Source organism: Eurosta solidaginis, chromosome X (assembly GCF_040869045.1).
Source record: "Eurosta solidaginis isolate ZX-2024a chromosome X, ASM4086904v1, whole genome shotgun sequence".
Classification (NCBI taxonomy): domain Eukaryota; kingdom Metazoa; phylum Arthropoda; class Insecta; order Diptera; family Tephritidae; genus Eurosta; species Eurosta solidaginis.
The window spans coordinates 152,562,517-152,585,255 of NC_090324.1; the positions used below are offsets into that span (position 1 = coordinate 152,562,517).

The 22,739-nt window shown below is 43.7% G+C and overlaps 1 protein-coding gene across 17 annotated transcripts in view; it reads left to right on the forward strand.

The window, feature by feature from the left end:
• Positions 1-22,739, forward strand: part of rho-5 (rhomboid-5) — a 1,371,034-nt gene that overhangs the window by 929,034 nt on the left and 419,261 nt on the right. The window lies entirely within an intron of this gene.

Below are 22,739 nucleotides of genomic sequence, written 5' to 3' on the forward strand. Positions count from 1 at the left end.
GTGGTAGGCGGAGCACGCTACCATCACACCACGGTGGCCGCTGGAACGAAGATTTACGTGTTGTAATTAATGGGTTATGGGCCTCGCGTTTTTTATTTAAATAATTTAAAGAAAAATACGTAAACTTTAACTTTGCTTTACCAAACAATGGCTACCAATTATATACAAAGTGTGTCGAAATATAAAGGCAGAGAAAACTACGATGAATGGTGTTTTGCAGCTTAAAATATGTTGGTAGTGGAAGGAAAGGTTCATTACATTAAATCCAATTCCGAACAAGTAAGGAAGGCTAAGTTCGGATGTAACCGAACATTTCATACTCAGCTGAGAGCTTTGGAGACAAAATAAGGGAAAATCACCATGTAGGAAAATAAACCTATGGTAACCCTGGAATGTGTTTGTATGACATGGGTATCAAATGGAAGGAATTAAAGAGTATTTTAAAAGGGAGTGGGCCATAGTTCTATAGGTGGACGCCATTTCGAGATATCGCCATAAAGGTGGACCAGGGGTGACTCTAGAATGTATTTTGACGATATGGGTATCAAATGAAAGGTGGTAATGAGTGTTTTAAAAGCGAGTGATCCTTAGTTCTACAGGTGGACGCCTTTTCGAGATATCGCCATTCAGGTGGACCTGGGGTGACTCTAGAATGTGTTTGTACGATATGGGAATCAAATGAAAGGTGTTAATGAGTATTTTAAAAGGGAGTGGGCCTTAGTTCTATAGGTGGACGCCTTTTCGAGATATCGCGATAAAGGTGGACCAGGGGTGACTCTACAATGTGTTTGTACGATATGGGTATCAAATGAAAGGTGTTAGTGAGCATTTTAAAAAGGAGTGGGCCTTAGGTCTATAAGTGGACGCCTTTTCGAGATATCGCCATAAAGGTGGGCCAGGGGTGATTCGAGAGTGTGTTTTAACGATATGGGTATCAACCGTTTGACGTTGACGTGTTTGGACGTGTTTTGTTACCTTCGTATAATTATTTATATTAATGCACAAAAAAGTTTTTCCTATTGGTTTTAATTTAACAAAGTAATCTTGTGTTAATAAACCACATCAAACAAAACAAAATAAAAGGAAAGATAGTGACTTTATTAACTTTTTTACAAGTGGCGGGAGGGAAGGCAAAATGCCGCCCTCTGAGTGTAAAGAATGCATGGTGAAAATGTTACAAATAGACGATTCTATTCCATGTTCAGGAGGCTGTGGCAGCTTTTTCTGCATCAAATGAAAGGTGGTAATGAGTGTTTTAAAAGCGAGTGATCCTTAGTTCTACAGGTGGACGCCTTTTCGAGATATCGCCATAAAGGTGGACCTGGGGTGACTCTAGAATGTGTTTGTACGATATGGGTATCAAATGAAAGGTGTTAATGAATATTTTAAAAGGGGTGGGCCTTAGTTCTATAGGTGGACGCCTTTTCGAGATATCGCCATAAAGATGGACCAGGGGCGACTCTGGAATGTGTTTGTACGATATAGTTATCAAATGAAAGTTCTTAACGAGTATTTTAAAAAGGAGTGATCCTTAGTCCATAGGTGGACGCCGTTTCGAGACATCGCCATAAAGGTGGACCAGGGGTGACTCTAGAATGTGTTTGTATGATATGGGTATGAAATGAATGGTGTTAATGAGTATTTTAAAAGGGAGTGGGCCTTAGTTCTATATGTGGACGCTTTTTCCAGATATCGGCATAAAGGTGGACCAGGGGTGACTCTAGAATGTGTTTGTACGATATGGGTATCAAATGAAAGGTGTTAATGAGTATTTTAAAAGGGAGTGGGCCTTAGTTCTATAGGTGGACGCCTTTTCGAGATATCGCCATAAAGGTGGACCAGGGGTGACTCTGGAATGTGTTTGTACGATATAGTTATCAAATGAAAGTTCTTAACGAGTATTTTAAAAAGGAGTGATCCTTAGTCCATAGGTGGACGCCGTTTCGAGACATCGCCATAAAGGTGGACCAGGGGTGACTCTAGAATGTGTTTGTATGATATGGGTATGAAATGAATGGTGTTAATGAGTATTTTAAAAGGGAGTGGGCCTTAGTTCTATATGTGGACGCTTTTTCCAGATATCGGCATAAAGGTGGACCAGGGGTGACTCTAGAATGTGTTTGTACGATATGAGTATCAAATGAAAGGTGTTAATGAGTATTTTAAAAGGGAGTGGGCCTTAGTTCTATAGGTGGACGCCGTTTCGAGACATCGCCATAAAGGTGAACCAGGGGTGACTCTAGAATGTGTTTGTTTACGCGGTGTAGGCTGTCACCCGTCCCACCCTCCTCCTTTTCTATATGTATATCTATGAATTTATATACATCCCGTATCTTGTATTGTATTCGACTATATTGAATTATATTATATTGTATTACCCCCAAAATCAATACATGGCATTTACCCTTAAATTCCCTATTGGGAATCCTCATGGCCGTGTGGCAGCCTCCACCGCGGAAAGCCACCAAATTTAATTCGCCGCAATTACAGGGTAGCGATCCGGCATGATCGTCACCTGTCAATAAACCACCACCTTTTTAGTCATTGCTAAATTTTACATTTTCGGAAAACCATCATCGTTTGCTTTCTGCGTAATACAATTTGATAAATTTGTGATAATCATTCGAGTTTTCGTATACATTATTAATAATTAGAATACTCGCGCCAGTATTGTTAACACTCATCGAGAGGCTTTCGCCAACTTATTTTAAAACACAATTCGCGATAACCGCGCTAACATACCGACATTTTTATTGTCATCTGTAGAAAGATTCACATCGGGTTTCCCGCTGGACATAAATTTGTAAATTTCGCTTTTTTCATATTTCTGCTCAATAATTATATTCGAGACTTCCGCTCCGTATAAAAAGGATAATCATACTTAGTGTAACAGTTGTGAGTTGGTCAATTTGGTGGTCGATGAAAATCTTCTGTGCAAGATAAATATTCTACGCGAATGAAAGTAAAATGAAAATTACATGTACATGAAGTCAATGCTTATAAATACCAGGCGGAGTAAAATGATATGTAATTATTAGCATTTATACCCAGCCTATTCCAAAAGTTGGGAAAGCAAAACAAGAATTACATTATAACATAAATATTTGCCAATAGGGAGATAAACCCCTATTTATTGCACGCAAGGTGTAACGTATTGAAACTGAGAAAAAAAATTCCGTGTATTTCAGCATATGCAAAGAAGCATACTTCAAGTTCTTAGTTAAATAAAATCTGTATTAAATCAATTCGTACATTTGTATCCGCTGCAAAAGTCCTGTGAATATTATAAGAATTACAAAATGTATGAATAACTAGAAAAGATTGTGTTTTTAAATGCGGTACATTGAATAAGCGATATTCAGTAACTAAATTGTGGTTGGTTCTAATTCATTGCGAATAGAGATTTGCAAACGAATTGTAAATTGGTAGATTGCAGGAGAAAACAGTTGAAGGAAAGTTTTTGCAGAACATCCCCGAACCAAGGAGCATCTGCCAGAGTTATTGTCCGCGCCATCTCATTCAACCACCTCGCCACCACATCATCGCAATCACCGTATTTGCAGCAGGAGGGCTCTTACAGCAGGTGAGTTCTATAACACCCCGCACAGTTTAAATAATGGTCCTTCGTCGCCATTGACGAACCTAGCCCCTTGTACATTAATATACATATATTAAAACATTCCCTCCCGTAAATTTTGGTGGATCCCGACCACATAAAATTTTCCCGCCAAAAATACATTTTTCCCGCCATAAAATATATATGTATATTCCCACCACCATACATCCCACTCATACTTTTACAAAATTAACTTGTGTCCCTTGCGGTATAACATAAATACATATCCCCACATCAGTATTACTCGGGATACCCAGCAGCAAATTCGGCCACATTCTCATAGTTTGAATTACCCAGCAGTAAATTCTGCAGGTCATCTCAACTGTCCCAGACTACTCCCAATTCAGTCTAACTGGTCCTAGCCTACTACACTCTCGACCAATAGGAAAGCTTCTGCCTTTGGTATTCCCTCATAAATAAACACCAGGCAGTCCCAAAAAATTCCCAAAATAGCCAAAGTGAAATTAAGCAAGTCCTTTTTTAGAATGGCTACCGTGGTCGAAAATAAATTTATATCCGAAACGGATCTCTTTTCGGATTACTGCGCTCGGTTCGGCACAACCGATATCCAAGATAACACCGAGGCATCCCTAAAAATAAAAGATAAAAATATCGATGTGTTCTGGGAACGGGTACAAAGCGCATATGACGCCGTCGTAGAGTCAGATGAGAACGAACTTCCCGCCGACTTTAAGGCCTCAGCCTTCAATAAATACCGCGCCTGCCTTATAGCATACGCAGACACAAAGGCAAGAATAGGCGATCAGCTCCAGCTAAGGGTACTAAGCAATCCCGTCCCCGCTACAACTACCACTCCCCAAGAAAATTCCGGGATGCACCTCAAAGTACCCGCCTGTGACACCGAAGTGTTTTACGGGAGTTATGATCAATGGCCGTCCTTCCGTGACATGTTCACGGCGGTCTATATCAACCACCCCAAACTCTCGAGCGCCCAAAAACTGTACCACCTCAGGTACAAAACCCAAGGAAAAGCCGGCCAGATAGTAAAGCAATTTCCACTGAGTGATGACAACTTTGCTCTGGATTGGGAAGCTCTTAAATCCCGTTATGAAAATTAAAGAGTCCTGGTCGACAATCAAATAAAAGTCCTCATGAACCTCAAGCCCATTCCGACTGAAAACAGCGAAGACATTCAGCGACTGCAATCTTCCGTGAATAACTGTCTCCAGATATTAGCAACCCAACAAGTCTCGACAGACAGTTGGGACCCCATATTAATATATCTGGTAACCTCAAAACTGCCGGAAAATACAGTTGCGCTTTGGGAGCAATCCTTAAGCTCTAGAAGAGACCTACCGAACTGGTCCCAAATGGATCAGTTTCTGACTACTCGCTACGAGATAGTGGAAAGGGTGGATCAATGGCGACCGGCCAAATCCCGATATAATCCACCCTCCACTAATTTCTCAAAGCCTCCCTCAAGTGAAAACAATCCCCAGTTCAGGCAGGCTCAAACCCCTAACCAAAGCCGCAACCCCCCGCAGAACAACAACTACTCTCAAACTCGTACAAATGCTCATGTGGCCGAGCATCAAAAAGTCTACGCCTGCAGAAAGTGCAAGCAGAACTCCCACACGCTACAAAGCTGCTTGCATTACAAAAAGCTGGCAATCCCTGAACGGAAAAAATTCGTGAGAGAAAGCAATCTGTGCGAAAACTGCCTGTCCCAAACCCACCTCGTAAAAGATTGCACAAGCACAAGAAGGTGTCTCTACTGCCAAGGTCGCCACAACTCCACCCTCCACGATACAGGAATATCACACCAAACCAACGGCCCTCGAAGAGCGGCAGCCCAAGTAGCAACTACTCAGGACAATACCAACCCAGATCCCAACGAGGAACTTCCAACCACCTCAAACGCTGCCCGCATCCAATCTTTGCATGCGGAAAATGATAGCAAGATCATTCTCCCCACAGCGATAGTGTCCATAGAACACCGAGGGGACTGCTTCAGGCTCAGAGCCTTAGTGGATCAAGGGTCAGAGCGTAGCTTCATCTCGTCGAAAGCTCAAATCAAGTTAGGCCTCCCATATACCCTCTCTCTATTTGAAATATCGGGAATGGGAGGCGGAGTAGTACAAACCTCCAACAAGCTATGCTCACTGACCCTAGTCTCAAATGACCACAAGGTAAAAATAAAGGCCCAGGAAATCGTGCTACCTCGGCTCACTAGGCAACTCCCAACACTCACGCTAAATAACGACCAAATGCGTAAATGGTCCCATCTCAAGCTAGCAGACCAGAACCCCTCCCAAATTGATCTGGTATTAGGCAGTGATCTTATCCCACAAATAATGCTAAATGGCATAGACAAGATTTCGCCCACACTGCTAGCACAAAATACGATATTTGGCTGGATAATAAGTGACCAAACCACCGAAAAGGTCGGATCACACTCCTCTCAAGCGTGGGAAGTGACGATTGTCCAGCTGAATGAACAGCTAAGGCAATTCTGGGAAATCGAAGAAATACCCAGAGTGCGAGTGGAAACCCCAGAAGATAAAATGTGCGAAGACTTTTATCAAAGCACAACCACTCGCATAGATGACGGTCGATATATGGTTCGGCTCCCCTTTAAACCAACATTCCCGAAGGATATCGACCTAGGTCAGTCCCGTACTGCAGCCCTACGACAGTTCCATGGCATGGAACGTACTCTCGCAAAATGGGCGATCTCAAGCAGCAATACGACCAAGTACTCGAAGAATATCTGTCCCTAGGCCACATGGAAGAATGCAGTCCCAATGAAATAGAATCCCTGGGTAAATACTGCTCATTCTATCTCCCTCACCATACAGTCGTAAGGCCAGACAAGAAGACAACAAAAGTCAGAGTTGTATTCAACGCCTCTAAAAAGTCAGGTTCCGGTCACTCCCTCAACGATGTTTTATGTACCGGACCAACCCTCCAACCCGATCTCCGACTTATGTTGCTGAAATGGCGAACATATAAATATGTGTTTAATGGCGACGTCGAGAAAATGTACCGCCAAATTCTCTTGCACCCCGACGACCGAGACTACCAACGGATAATATTCCGAACCCCCGAACAAAGTCCAATCAAGGACTAAAAGTTGAAAACGGTCACCTTCGGGGTTAATTGCGCGCCTTTCCTGGCTATTCGCACTCTACACGAGCTGGCGAAAGACATAGCCGATTCCCATCCACGCGCAGCCTCAATACTAAAATCCGAGACGTATGTTGACGATATTTTATCTGGCAGTCATGATCTTCAATCAGCCGAGCAATCCCTAACAGAGACTATAGACGCTCTCAATTCAGCAGGCTTTCCCCTAAAAAAGATCACGGCAAACCATCCCAACATCCTCCAAAAAATATCGAAAACTGATCTGCTGGAAACAAACTTTCTCGAGTTCGAAAAGACTAGCACCGCCAAGACCATGGGCATCCAGTGGAACGCCCTAACGGATAAATTCTCGTATACCGTCGACTCAAATCCGGCATCCACTGCAGCCACGAAGCGGCAAATCCTCTCCTCTATTGCGAAACTTTTCGATCCCGCAGGGTGGCTGACGCCCATAATGATCCAAGCGAAGATGCTCATGCAAGAATTGTGGTTAGATGGGACCGAATGGGACGAGAAGGTTAAACCCATCCGTCTAGCCAAATGGGCGCAGTTCTCTCAAAACCTTCCCTCTATCTCAGCCATCCAGATACCCCGATGGATGAATTTTACGCCCGATCAATACGTTGAGCTCCACGGATTCTGCGACGCCTCAGAAAAGGCTTATTGCGCAACCCTGTACCTAAGAAGTACCGTCGGTACTCAGGTCCACTCTCACCTTATAGTGTCCAAAGGCAAAGTGGCCCCTAACAAAACCATTAGTTTGCCACGCCTGGAGCTATGCGGAGCGCTCTTATTAGCCAAATTAGTAGCAGTAGTCCAACCCCATCTCGGCCTAAGTCAAAAAAAATTAATCATGTGGTCCGATTCGGAAAACGTGCTAGCCTGGCTGGAAAAGCCACCCCACTCGTGGAAAATCTACGTCTCCAACCGAACAGCGCAGATTATAGACCTCGTTGGAAATGTCCCTTGGCGAAATGTGCGAAGCAAAGACAACCCCGCGGATCTTGGAACCAGAGGATGCAGCCCCGACGATCTCGCTAACTCATCGCTATGGTGGAATGGTCCACAGTGGCTTTCCCGACCCCCCGAGGACTGGCCAAAACCAACGGCCAGAAATATTGTACCCCCCCAACTTCGCCGATTCGAATCACTGCATGCAGCGGAAGAGTCAGAAGACTTCTTAGAATGGTTCTCCGCCTATCCCCACGCCCTACGCGTAACAGCGTACGTGTTGAAATTTGTAACTCGGCTTAGAAATGCTGTAGGAGGCAATCGTGCCCCTAACGATCCCGCCCTCTCTTATGCCGACGTCATGCGCGCGAAAATCCGTCTGCTGAGCTTGACTCAGTCGAGATTCTTCGCTTCCGAAAGAGCTTCCCTCGAAAATTCAAAACCCATCGAAAAGCGAAGTCCCCTACTGGCACTTGACCCCTTCCTGGACACAAACGGGATTCTCCGTGCCAACGGACGATTAGTAAACGTCGACATGACCTACAATGAGTATCATCCCATCATTCTCCCCAAAAAGGCTCGATTTACTTCCCTCTATATAAGGTTTCTACACGAGAGCTTCCTACATGCGGACCTCCGCCTCCTGCAACAAGCTATGAGGCAGGAATTCTATACCCCCCGACTCAAACCTCAGCTGGAAAAATGTATTTTCCAATGTAAAGTATGCACCATCCATAAGCGACAAACGCAATCCCAAATAATGGCAGCTTTACCCCCCGAACGATGCAACACCAACGGCCAGAAATATTGTACCCCCCGAACTTCGCCGAGTGAACTTCGCCGAGTCGAATCACTGCACGCAGCGGAAGAGTCGGAAGACTTCTTGGAACGGTTCTCCTCCTATCCCCGCGCCCTACGCGTAACAGCGTACATGTTGAAATTTGTAACTCGGCTGAGAAATGCTGTAGGACGCAATCGTACCCCTAACGATCCCGCCCTCTCTTACGCCGACGTCATGCGCGCGAAAAACCGTCTGCTGAACTTGACTCAGTCGGGATCTTCGCTTCCGAAAGAGCCTCCCTCGAAAATGCAAAACCAATCGGAAAGCGAAGTCCCCTACTGGCACTTGACCCCTTCCTGGATACAAACGGGATTCTCCGGGCCAACGGAAGATTAGTAAACGCCGACATGACCTACAATGAGTGTCATCCTATCATTCTCCCCGAAAAGGCTAGATTTACTACCCTTTATATAAGGCTTCTACACGAGAGCTTCCTCCATGCGGACCTCCGCCTCCTGCAAGAAGCTATGAGGCAGGAATTCTATACCCCCCGACTCAAACCTCAGCTGAAAAAATGTATTTTCCAATGTAAAGTCTGCACCATTCATAAGCGACAAACGCAATCACAAATAATGGCAGCTTTACCCCCCCCCCCCCCCCCCCCCCCAACGATGCACTTTCGCGCCCCCCTTCGCTACTACTGGCGTAGACTTCGCCGGCCCGTTTCACATCAAAGCTTCGATGCTCTGATCTCCAACCCTCGTAAAAGGTTATGTGGACGTTTTCGTTTGCTTCACTACCAAGGCGATCCACCTGGAATTGTGTTCGGATCTCACTAGTAAGGCTTTTCTCGCTGCCTTCGCCCGGTTTGTAGGGCGTCGAGGGTACCCGAAGCAAATGATGAGCGACAACGGCACAACATTCATTGGTGCTAAGCGAGCTACCGAAGTAGAGTTCGTCACCTTCCTCAACGAAGTCTCGACAGATATTGTCCAAAAGTATGCGCCACAAGGCATCTATTGGAAATTTATACCCCCCGGCGCACCCCACATGGGCGGATTATGGGAATCTGCCGTCAAAAGCTTCAAAACCCATTTTAAAAAGGTTGCCGGAACACACAGCTTCACCTTTGAAGAATTCTCGATTCTATTAATTCGTATCGAGGCCGTTCTCAATTCTCGCCCTATCTCCCCGCTTTCCCAGGACCCAGCGGATCTCACCGCCCTCACACTTGGCCATTTTCTCCGAGGCGCACCCCTCCTCGCCATCCCCGAGCCGAACTATGAGCACCTCTCTATGATCAACCGTTGGGACCGGTTGTAAGTTTTACATCACCAATTCAGCAAACGCTGGAAGAATGACTATCTCACGCAGTTACATAAGCGTTATCGATGGCAAACCGCTCAACCTTCCCCTAAAATCGGCGATCTAGTCGTCATTAAGGAAGACAACCTACCCCCTACCGAATGGCGCCTAGGACGCGTGGAAGACACCCATATAGGGAGAGACGGCCATATCCGAGTAGTCGACGTACGCACGCAAAACGGTGTGCTCACAAGGCCTATCACAAAATTGTGTTTCCTGCCACCAGCGGAACTTGATTCAGCCCCGCATGGTTCCCTATCATCGCCCGAACCAACTACAGTCCACTAAGCTTACCTATCGACACTATTTCAGAACCCAACTGAATCATCCCGTGTCCCTCATAGGCAGTCCCTAACTCGACGCGTCTTCTCAGGCGTAAAACTAACATACACCTATATGCTTTCTTCCGACAGATGGATCGTCAGCGCCCTCCGGTTCCAACACCCCGACGCTCGCTGTCATCGCAAGTGGTGGTGCCCGCGGCCCGCTCGCAACGTAACGAGGCAGTGCCGGATTACCGAAAGTGCCGATTGTGCATGCGGCATCACGCACTCCTGAGGTGCCCTGTCTTCGCAACTATGCAGCCGCAACAACGTACGTTAATCGCTAGGGCACACCAGTACTGCCTCAATTGTTTGGCGCTGTCCCATTGCACCAACGAGTGCACCTCCACCGAACGCTGTCGTGTCTGGCGGGCATCCTCACCATACATTGCTACTCCGGGGAAACCGGAGGTCCCCAGCCGCCGTACGTCGTACCATCAAAACAGGCAACTCGTTCGCAACCACGTCATCCGGAGCAGCGCCTTCCCGATCCCGCCGTTCAACATCGCACTGCTCGTCGTCGTCAACAATCTAATGGGGCGCGCACCACCCACGCATCCAACCTCGCGACCTAGGGTCGGAGACCGTACCATCCGGTGCACTGCCACCGGCTTACGCACATCCATGTATAAAAGAAAGGTTGGAAAGATCCTGATCCAGGAAGCAGTACGCGCCTTGCAGGAGCTGAAACAGACATTAGGCGCTTAGTGCGCCTAGGCGGCACAGGATGTTTACGCGGTGTAGGCTGTCACCCGTCCCATCCCCCTCCTTTTCTATATGTATATCTATGAATTTATATACATCCCGTATCTTGTATTGTATTCGACTATATTGAATTATATTATATTGAATTACCCCCAAAATCAATACATGGCATTTACCCTTAAATTCCCTATTGGGAATCCTCATGGCCGTGTGGCAGCCTCCACCGCGAAAATCCACCAAATTTAATTCGCCGCAATTACAGGGTAGCGATCCGGCATGATCGTCACCTGTCAATAAACCACCACCTTTTTAGTCATTGCTAAATTTTACATTTTCGGAAAACCATCATCGTTTGCTTTCTGCGTAATACAATTTGATAAATTTGTGATAATCATTCGAGTTTTCGTATACATTATTAATAATTAGAATACTCGCGTCAGTATTGTTAACACTCATCGAGAGGCTTTCGCCAACTTATTTTAAAAACACAATTCGCGATAACCGCGCCAACATACCGACATTTTTATTGTCATCTGTAGAAAGATCCACATCGGGTTTCCCGCTGGACATAAATTTGTAAATTGGCGCTTTTTTCATATTTCTGCTCAATAATTATATTCGAGACTTCCGCTCCGTATAAAAAGGATAATCATACTTAGTGTAACAGTTGTGAGTTGGTCAATTTGGTGGTCGATGAAAATCTTCTGTGCAAGATAAATATTCTACGCGAATGAAAGTAAAATGAAAATTACATGTACATGAAGTCAATGCTTATAAAGACCAGGCGGAGTGAAATGATATGTAATTATTAGCATTTATAACCAGCAAAACAAGAATTACATTATAACATAAATATTTGCCAATAGGGAGATAAACCCCTATTTATTGCACGCAAGGTGTAACGTATTGAAACTGAGAAAAAAAATTCCGTGTATTTCAGCATATGCAAAGAAGCATACTTCAAGTTCTTAGTTAAATAAAATCTGTATTAAATCAATTCATACATTTGTATCCGCTGCAAAAGTCCTGTGAATATTATAAGAATTACAAAATGTATGAATAACTAGAAAAGATTGTGTTTTTAAATGCGGTATATTGAATAAGCGATATTCAGTAACTAAATTTTGGTTGGTTCTAATTCATTGCGAATAGAGATTTGCAAACGAATTGTAAATTGGTAGATTGCAGGAGAAAACAGTTGAAGGAAAGTTTTTGCAGAACATCCCCGAACCAAGGAGCATCTGCCAGAGTTATTGTCCGCGCCATCTCATTCAACCACCTCGCCACCACATCATCGCAATCACCGTATTTGCAGCAGGAGGGTTCCTACAGCAGGTGAGTTCTATAACACCCCGCACAGTTTAAATAGTGTTTGTACGATATGGGCATCAAATGAAAGGTGTTAATGAGTATTTTAAAAGGGAGTGGGCCTTAGTTCTATAGGTGGACGCCTTTTCGAGATATCGCCATAAAGGTAGACCAGGGTGACTCTAGAATGGCTTTGTACGCTATGGGTATCAAATGAAAGGCGTCTAGTGAGCATTTTAAAAAGGAGTGGGTCTTAGGTCTATAAGTGGACGCCTTTTCGAGATATCGCCATAAAGGTGGGCCAGGGGTGATTCTAGAATGTGTTTTTACGATATGGGTATCAAATGAAAGGTGTTAATGAGTATTTTAAAAGGGAGTGGGGCCTTAGTTCTATAGGTGGACGCCTTTTCGAGGTATCGCCATAAAGGTGGACCAGGGGTGACTCTAGAATGTGTTTGTACGATATAGGTATGAAATGAAAGTTGTTAAAAGGGAGAAGGCCTTAGTTATATAGGTGGACGCTTTTTCGAGATAACGCAATAAAAGTGGACCAGGGGTGACTCTATAATGTGTTTGTACGATATGGGTATCAAATTAAAGGTATTAATGAGGGTTTTAAAAGGGAGTGGCCCTTAGTTGTATATGTGAAGGCGTTTTCGAGATATCGACCAAAATGTGGACCAGGGTGGACCCAGACCATCATCTGTCGGGTACCGCTAATTTATTTATATATGTAATACCACGAACAGTATTCCTGCAAAGATTCAAAGGGCTTTTGATTTCGCCTTGCAAAACTTTTCATTTGCTTCTACTTAATATGGTAGGTGTCACATCCATTTTACAAAGTTTTTTCTAAAGTTATTTTTTTGCGTCAATAAACCAATCAAATTACCATGTTTCATCCCTTTTTTCGTATGTATTTGGTATAGACTTATGGCATTTTTTCATTTTTCGTAGTTTTCGATTTCGAAAAAGTGGGCGCGGTTTTAGTCGGATTTCGGCCATTTTTTGTACCAAGATAATGTTTAGTAAAGATATATAGGTATTTGCTCAAGTTATCGTGTTAACGACCGAGCGGAAGATCCCTGCGCAACTGCGACATCGGGAAAATGTTTGTACAGTAAAAGCTTTAGGGACTCCTCGCTACTCATCGACCAGTCCCCATCATCTCTCAGATACTCCAGAGGGGCGGGATTTCTAGAGAGTAATTTTCCAAGCCTCGCGGATCCATTTCAGCCTTCTACCTTTTCGCAGAAACTTGGCCACGAATCTCGCATGGCTATCCTTATTTCATATTTATAAATCCCCAGACTCACCTTATAGAGCCCCCAGTCCGAGGGTAATTTACTCCTCCCGGCTCTATTGAAGAACCGTCTACTGGACGCTCTTAAGTCGTCAAGAGAATCAGACCACCAGGGCGGCTTGTTCTTCCCCCTGTAAGTTTTCAACGGACAGGACAGTTGAAAGGCGCTATTGCTTTCCGAGGTGGAGTTTTCCATCAGAACGTCTATCTCAGATTCGGAAAGGTCCGAACTAATGGTAGGCGCCGCAGGCAATAGCTCTCCCAGCTTCCTACAATACAAATCCCAGTTAGTACTTTTAGGGTTCCTAAAAGATATTTTACCGGGACGTTCTTCGTTCGCCGATAACTTAATGTATCGGTGATCAGAGAAGGAGTGCTCGTTGAGAACCCTCCACCCAGATATCCGATCTTCCAGTTCTCTACAAACCAGGGCGAGGTCCAGGACCACCTCCCTTACCGCAGTAATAAAAGTCGGGTTATTCCGCCTATTACATATACAAAGTCCCTCATCTACAATAAAAGTAAATAAAGAGTCACCTCTGGTGTTCGTATCCGAGCTACCCCAGATGCTATGGTGAGCATTAGCATCGGCACCTATGATCACGCCAACACCTCTCCGCCTTGCTTCTGCTGTAAAAAAGTTTTAAATTCCTTTTTAACAAGCACACAGGATCTAGGCCTACCTGCCTCCCCATGCACCAATATGTTGAATTTTCCCGTCCTTAATCCAAAAATATTTCTGCCGTTACTACTCAGCCACGGTTCCTGGACAAGGACTAAATCCACTTCGCCTTTTTCAAGACAGAGCAACAAATTTGCGGAGGCCGCCTTAGAGTGCTGAAGCTTTTTTTGACGGATTATCATCAACACCACTTTTCTTTCACACCCTATCCTTGGAGGATTCACCCTCGGAGGCTGGGAGGTCCTCCTCCCCACCAAACAGACGACTTACACTGATGACAGATCCCGCCATCGATGATTCGCCCTCGGAGGCTAGGAGCTCCTCCTCTGTCCTGTCAGCCAGACGACCAACACTGATGACAGATCCCGCCACTGACGAGAAGTCAACCGTGTTTTCGCTGTCCGAATCAACGGGGTCAGCAGCCACAACCATGGGTACTGGCTCCCCTGTGGGCGCCTCCCCCTCCCGAGCAGTCTCTGGGGGAGAGGAGCCATCTCCCCTGGAATCGGCGTGGTAGATTTTGAGAACCACACGATCGAGACCATAGGAGATAACCCCCCTCATGTCAGAGAGAGGACCGGTAGACTCTGCGTTTAGCAGAATCAGCATTTGCCGACGTGGCCCAATGGCGTCCCCCACTCTGAAGACCCTCCATTTATGTGTCGGAAGGTTCGGGTTGCAGTAACGCATCAACTCCAGTATTTTATCCGGCTGAGAGGGTACGGCAGGCAACCGCACTCGAGCCCTCGGTCGAAGGGGGAGATCCCTCCTTTCCACGGCCTCGAGCCTAGCTCCCTTCCAGACCTCCCCAACTAAAGAAATTATTCTCTTAAAGATGCCGGCCGAACGCTCGTCAGCACAAGTAATCAATCTAAACCCATGATACCACCCCGAGTATCCGAAGAATGGCCGCAAACCTGGGCTCTCCATAACGCCGGTCATAAAGGCCGCTGATATGGCGCTGGCGACCCGCAGCCACTCCTCTCGGGAGGTGGCACCATCCTCCCTACTCTTATCCAGGACACCGAGGGTGATGGAGCCCCCTCGTTTAGCGATTTAGTTAAACGCAGATGCGTTCCCCCCACCTGGGGCCCTTTTTGTGGTTGAGGCAATCCGCTCATCCGACATTTGCCGCTTCTTTACCCCCAAACCCTGCTGCTCACCCGCATCGTTCGACACCAGTGTGTGACCGTCGCCAGCTACGACGCTCCTGGACCACTCCAGAGTCCGGGCATGCTTCTCAGAAATCTGAGCTGTATCCCTTCCACAGTAGCGCTCCAAGACAGAGCTTTCCTATGCGGCGTCGATCGTCTACCTTTCCTGGCAGTCTTCCTCCCCAGGGCTCCCTTTCGGAAAGCTCCTCGCGACATGGCCTCCTTACTGGTGCATTCGTCGGACCTCTCCCTTTTCCGGTCACAGCCCCATATGGGTCTGCATTGGGTGTCGGTTTTCCGACCCTCCTACACTACCCGAACTACCCGTACCAAAGGGTTTTGAACCCACACCCCTGCGTTAATCCGTCTGAGCAGCCCTTTTGATCCGCCGGGAGTTTTCCCGGCTGCCAGCGACCTGCTTCGGAGCGCTCTCCGCGCCTCCTCACATTCCTCGCACCATGACGACCTTCGCCGTCACTCCTCATCGTCCCTTTTTATTTTTGTTGGTCGTGTCCCATTCTAAGAAGTCCCCCCTCAAGGCCGCTATCCGGAGCTGATTGTGTAGTCGTCCTTCAACGATCCCGTGGTTATATGTGCTATGCAGGGAAGCCACGCGAGGGTTGACGTATTACCTTATGGGTAATGTGTTCAGAGCCAGACCGGCCGCAAAGCGGGAAAAATTTCAACCGCACCTACATCACCAACTTAACGGTGACGGAGCCGGAACGTACCTTGAGGCCCGCCACGATTTTAACGGGACGTGGGAAGGTGCAGCATTAGCCTACCAGCCGTTTCGTTACGGTTTCACCACGACCTACTAAGGTGGCAGAATACCGCACCTACCAGCCTAAACTCATCAAGTCCCAAAACAATGTCTAAATCAAAAAACCCTAACAATCCAGTTCGTCACCGTTATGTACCGATCTTGACACTTAACAGAGTCCTCCCACCCCCTGAGCTCGGCACAATGGCCCAGGGGTGCGGGTTTTATCGAGTTGTCCTCTCTAAATCCGCCATTATCAGTAGAAGCAGGGGCACCTCCTGCAGGACGTTATAACTAATTACGCGTGACAATTCGTCACTATGGTCGGTCTAAGACTGATACCAGTCCCCTGATCCAGAGCCTTGAACCACGTATGATATCCAAGCCAAGAATATTGGCCCCCCTGTGGACGAACTCACACGGACATGTTGTTGTCCCCACTTATCGTACTACACCATTTCAATAATTTCTTTACTATTTTCTCATATAAGGTTTTCAATGCGTTACCCGTGTCTATACGTGTCATTAGAAACTTACGTGAATTTTTTCGGAATGTTAAATCGTTTCTCTTACAACTATCACACAACGATATAAAAATGTGCTGAACCCTAGCACCTAGTAATTTAAACGCAGTTGTTATTCTTAAATTTAACTTTTAAGTTGTAATTCTTAATCCTCATAATTATAAACTCAGTTGAGCAGAGCTCACAGAGTATATTAACTTTGATTGCATAAACGGTTGGTTGTACAGGTATAAAGGAATCGAGATAGATATAGACTTCCATATATCAAAATCATCAGTATCGAAAAAAAATCGATTGAGCCATGTCCCGTCCGTCGTCCGTCCGTCTGTCCGTTAACACGATAACTTGAGTAAATTTTGAGGTATCTTGATGAAATTTGGTTACGTAGGTTTCCGGGCACTCATCTCAGATCGCTATTTAAAATGAACGATATCGGGCAAACATTTCGAAAAATCGAAAAAGTGCGATAATTCATTACCAAATACGCATTAAGCGATGCAACTTGGTAGGTGAGTTGAGCTTATGACGCAGAATAGAAAACTGGTAAAATTTTTGGACAACGGGCGTGGCACCGCCCACTTTTAAATGAAGGTAATTTAGAAGTTTTTGCAAGCTGTAATTTGGCAGTCGTTGAAGATATCATGATGAAATTTGGCAGGAACGTTACTCTTATTACTTTATGTCCTGCTTAATAAAAATTAGCAAAATCGGAGAACGACCACGCCCACTTTTTAAAAAAATTTTTTTTTAAATTCAAATTTTAAAAGAAAAGTTAATATCTTTACAGCATATAAGTAAATTATGCCCAACATTCAACTCCAGTAATGATATGGTGCAACAAAATATAAAAATAAAAGAAAATTTCAAAATGGGCGTGGCTCCGCCCTTTTTCATTTAATTTGTCTAGGATGCTTGTAATGCCATAAGTCGAACAAAAATTAACCAATCCTTGTGAAATTTGGTAGAGGCTTAGCTTCTAGGACGATAACTGTTTTTCATGAAAAAGGGGGAAATCGGTTGAAGCCACGCCCAGTTTTTATACACAGTCGTCCGTCTGTCCTTCCGCTCGGCCATTAACACGATAACTTGAGCAAAAATCGATATATCTTTACTAAACTCAGTTCACGTACTTATCTGAACTCACTTTGTATTGGTATAAAAAATGGCCGAAATCCGACTTATTTTGGTACGTAGGTTCCTGGGCACTCATCTCAGATCGCTATTTAAAATGAACGATGTCGGACAATAACCACGCCCACTTTTTCGATATCGAAAATTACGAAAAATGAAAAAAAATGCCATAATTTATATACCAAATACGAAAAAATGGATGAAACATGGTAATTGTATTGGTCTATTGACGCAAAATATAACTTTAGAAAAAAACTTGGTAAAAATGGGTGTGACACCTACCATATTAAATAGAAGAAAATGAAAAAAGTTTTGCAGGGCGAAATCAAAAGCCCTTGGAATCTTGGAAGGAATATTGTACGTGGTATTACATATATAAATAAACTAGCGGTACCGACAGATGATGTTTCTGGATCACCCTGGTCCACATTTTGGTAGATATCTCGAAAACGCCTTCACATATACAACTAAGGGCCACTCCCTTTTAAAACCCTCATTAATACCTTTAATTTGATACCCATATCGTACAAACACATTCTAGAGTCACCCCTGGTCCACGTTTATGTCGATATCTCGAAAAGGCGTTCACATATAGAACTAAGGCCCACTCCTTTTTAAAATACTCATTAACACCTTTCATTTGATACCCATATCGTACAAACAAATTCTAGAGTCACCCCTGGCCCACCTTTATGTCGATATCTCGAAAAGGCGTCCACCTATAGAACTAAGTCCCAGGCCTTTTTAAAATACTCATTAACACCTTTCAATTGATACCCATATCGTACAAAAAAATTCTAGAGTCACCCCTGGCCCACCTTTATGGCGATATCTCGAAAAGGCATCCACCTATAGAACTAAGGCCCACTCCCTTTTAAAATACTCATTAATTCCTTTGATTTGATACCCATATCGTATAAACAAATTCTAGAGTCACCCCTGGTCCACCTTTATGGCGATATCTCGAAAAGGCGTTCACATATAGAACTAAGGCCCACTCCTTTTTAAAATACTCATTAACACCTTTCATTTGATACCCATATCGTACAAACAAATTCTAGAGTCACCCCTGGCCCACCTTTATGTCGATATCTCGAAAAGGCGTCCACCTATAGAACTAAGTCCCAGGCCTTTTTAAAATACTCATTAACACCTTTCAATTGATACCCATATCGTACAAAAAAATTCTAGAGTCACCCCTGGCCCACCTTTATGGCGATATCTCGAAAAGGCATCCACCTATAGAACTAAGGCCCACGCCCTTTTAAAATACTCATTAACACCTTTCATTTGATACCCATATCGTACAAACAAATTCTAGAGTCACCCCTGGTCCACCTTTATGGCGATATCTCGAAAAGGCGTCCACCTATAGAACTAAGGCCCAAACCCTTTTAAAATACTCATTAACACCTTTCATTTGATACCCATATCGTACACAAAAGTTATAGAGTCACCCCTGGCCCACCTTTATGGCGATATCTCGAAAAGGCATCCACCTATAGAACTAAGGCCCACTCCCTTTTAAAATACTCATTAACACCTTTCATTTGATACCCATATCGTACAAACAAATTCTAGAGTCACCCCTGGTCTACCTTTATGGAGATATCTCGAAAAGGCGTCCACCTATAGAACTAAGACCCACGCCCTTTTAAAATACTCATTAACACCTTTCATTTGATACCCATATCGTACAAACAAATTCTAGAGTCACCGCTGGTCCAACTTTATGGCGATATCTCGAAAAGGCGGCCACCTATAGAACTAAGGCCCACATTCTTTTAAAATACTCATTAGCACCTTTCATTTGATACCCATATTGTACAAACGCATTCTAGAGTCACCCCTGGTCCACGTTTGTGGCGATCTCCCGAAAAGGCGTCCACACATAGAACAAAGGCCCACTCCCTTTTAAAACACTTATTACACTTTTCGTTTGACACCCGTATTGTACAAACGCATTCTAGAGTCAACCCAGGTCTTCTTTTATAACGATATTCCGAAAAGGCGTCCACCTATAGAACTAAGGCCCACTCCCTTTTAAAATACTCATTAACACCTTTCATTTGATACCCATATCGTACACAAAAGTTCTAGAGTTACCCCTGGCCCACCTTTATGGCGATATCTCGAAAAGGCATCCACCTATAGAACTAAGGCCCACTCCCTTTTAAAATACTCATTAACACCTTTCATTTGATACCCATATCGTACAAACAAATTCTAGAGTCACCCCTGGTCTACCTTTATGGAGATATCTCGAAAAGGCGTCCACCTATAGAACTAAGACCCACGCCCTTTTAAAATACTCATTAACACCTTTCATTTGATACCCATATCGTACAAACAAATTCTAGAGTCACCCCTGGTCCACGTTTATGGCGATATCTCGAAAAGGTGTCCACATATAGAACTAAGGCCCACACCCTCTTAAAATACTCATTAACACCTTTCGGTTGATACTCATATCGTACAACCAAATTCTAGAGTCACTCCTGGTCCATCTTTATGGTGATATCTCGAAAAGGCGTCCATCTATAGAACTTAGGCCCACGCTCTTTTAAAATACTCATTAATACCTTTTATTTGATACCCATATCGTACAAAATAAATTCTAGAGTCACCCCTGGTCCACCTTTATGGCGATATCTCGAAAAGACGTCCACCTATAGAACTTAGGCCCACTCCCTTTTAAAATTATCATTAACACATTTCATTTGATACCAATATCGCACAAACAAATTCTCGAGTCAGGCCTGGTCCACCTTTATGACGATATCCCTAAATGGCGTCCATCTATAGATCTATGGTCCACTTCCTCTTAAAATACTCTTTAATACCTTCCATTTGATACACATGTCATACAAACACATTCCAGGGTTACCCTTGGTTCCTTTTACAACATGGTGATTTCCCTTACTTTGTCTCCACAGCTCTCAACTGAGTATGTAATGTTCGGTTACACCCGAACTTAGCCTTCCTTACTGCCAGGGCTATTCATTTCATAGCACAATTGTGCCCTCTCAATTCACACGCATATGATTCGCTCTGTCGTCGTTAATTGAGTTAGTCGCCGCTTGGCATTTGGCGTAGCAACATCGGTGATGGGTATTGGCTGATCGGTATCAAAATATGTATGAAAAATTAGGCGCGATACATATGCTTGTTTTTATACTCAGTTGAGCAGAGCTCACAGAGTATATTAAGTTTGATTGCATAACGGTTGGTTGTACATATATAAAGGAATCGAGATAGATATAGACTTCCATATATCAAAATAATCAGGATCGAAAAAAAATTTGATTGAGCCATGTCCGTCCGTCCGTCCGTCCGTTAACACGATAACTTGAGTAAATTTTGAAGTATCTTGAAGAAATTTGGTATGTAGGTTCCTGAGCGCTCATCTCAGACCGCTATTTAAAATGAACGATATCGGACTATAACCACGCCCACTTTTTCGATATCGAAAAATTCGAAAAACCGAAAAAGTGCAATAATTCATTACAAAAGAAAGATAAAGCGACGAAACTTGGTAGATGAGTTGATCTTATCACGCAGAATAGAAAATTAGTAAAATTTTGGACAATGGGCGTGGCACCGCCTACTTTTAAAAGAAGGTAATTTAAAAGTTTTGCAAGCTGTAATTTGGCAGTCGTTGAAGATATCATGATGAAATTTGGCAGGAACGTTACTCCTATTACTATATGTATGCTTAATAAAAATTAGCAAAATCGGAGAAGGACCACGCCCACTTTTAAAAAAAAAATTTTAAAGTAAAATTTTAACAAAAAATTTAATATCTTTACAGTATATAAGTAAATTATGTCAACATTCAACTCCAGTAATGATATGGTGCAACAAAATACAAAAATAAAAGAAAATTTCAAAATGGGCGTGGCTCCGCCCTTTTTCATTTAATTTGTCTAGGATACTTTTAACGCCATAAGTCGACCAAAAATTAACCAATCCTTTTGAAATTTTGTAGGGGCATAGATTTTATAACGTTAACTGTTTTTTATGAAAATGGGCGAAATCGGTTGATGCCACACCCAGTTTTTATACACAGTCGTCCGTCTGTCCTTCCGCATGGCCGTTAACACGATAACTTGAGCAAAAATCGACATATCTTTAATGAACTTAGTTCGCGTGCTTACTTGAACTCACTTTATCTTGGTATGAAAAATGAACGAAATCCGACTATGACCACGCCCACTTTTTCGATATCGAAAAATGAAAAAAATGCCATAATTCTCTACCAAATACGAAAAAAGGGATGAAAATGGTAAGGTAATTGGGTGTTTTATTGACGCGAAATATAACTTTAGAAAAAAGTTTATAAAATGGTTGTGACACCTACCATATTAAGTAGAAGAAAATGAAAAAGTTCTGCAGAGCGAAATAAAAAACCCTTAAAATCTTGGCAGGTATTACATATATAAATAAATTAGCGGTATCCAACAGATGATGTTCTGGGTCACCCTGGTCCACATTTTGGTCGATATCTGGATACCGCCTTCACATATACAACTACCACCACTCCCTTTTAATACCTTTAATTTGATACCCATATCGTACAAACGCATTCTAGAGTCAACCCTGATCCACCTTTATGGCTATATCCCTAAATGGCGTCCACCTATAGAACTATGGCCCACTCCCTCATAAAATACTCTTTAGTGCCTTTCATTTGATACACATGTCATACAAACACATTCCAGGGTTTCCCTCGGTTCATTTTCCTACATGGTTATTTTCCCTTATGTTGTCACCATAGCTCTCAACTGCGTATGCAATGTTCGGTTACACCCGAACTTAACCTTCCTTACTTGTTTAGTTTAATTTTGAGATGGCATTCAATACTAAATTTTGTTTTTAAAGAATGCCTTACTTTTGTGGCATTATAATTTTAGCTTAATATACTTATTTTTTACATACATACTTGTTAATTTTGCAAGGAAAATGAATGAACAAAACTTAATCTTAATCTAAATAAGTCATGATCGGGGACGCTCGGGCGGAGTC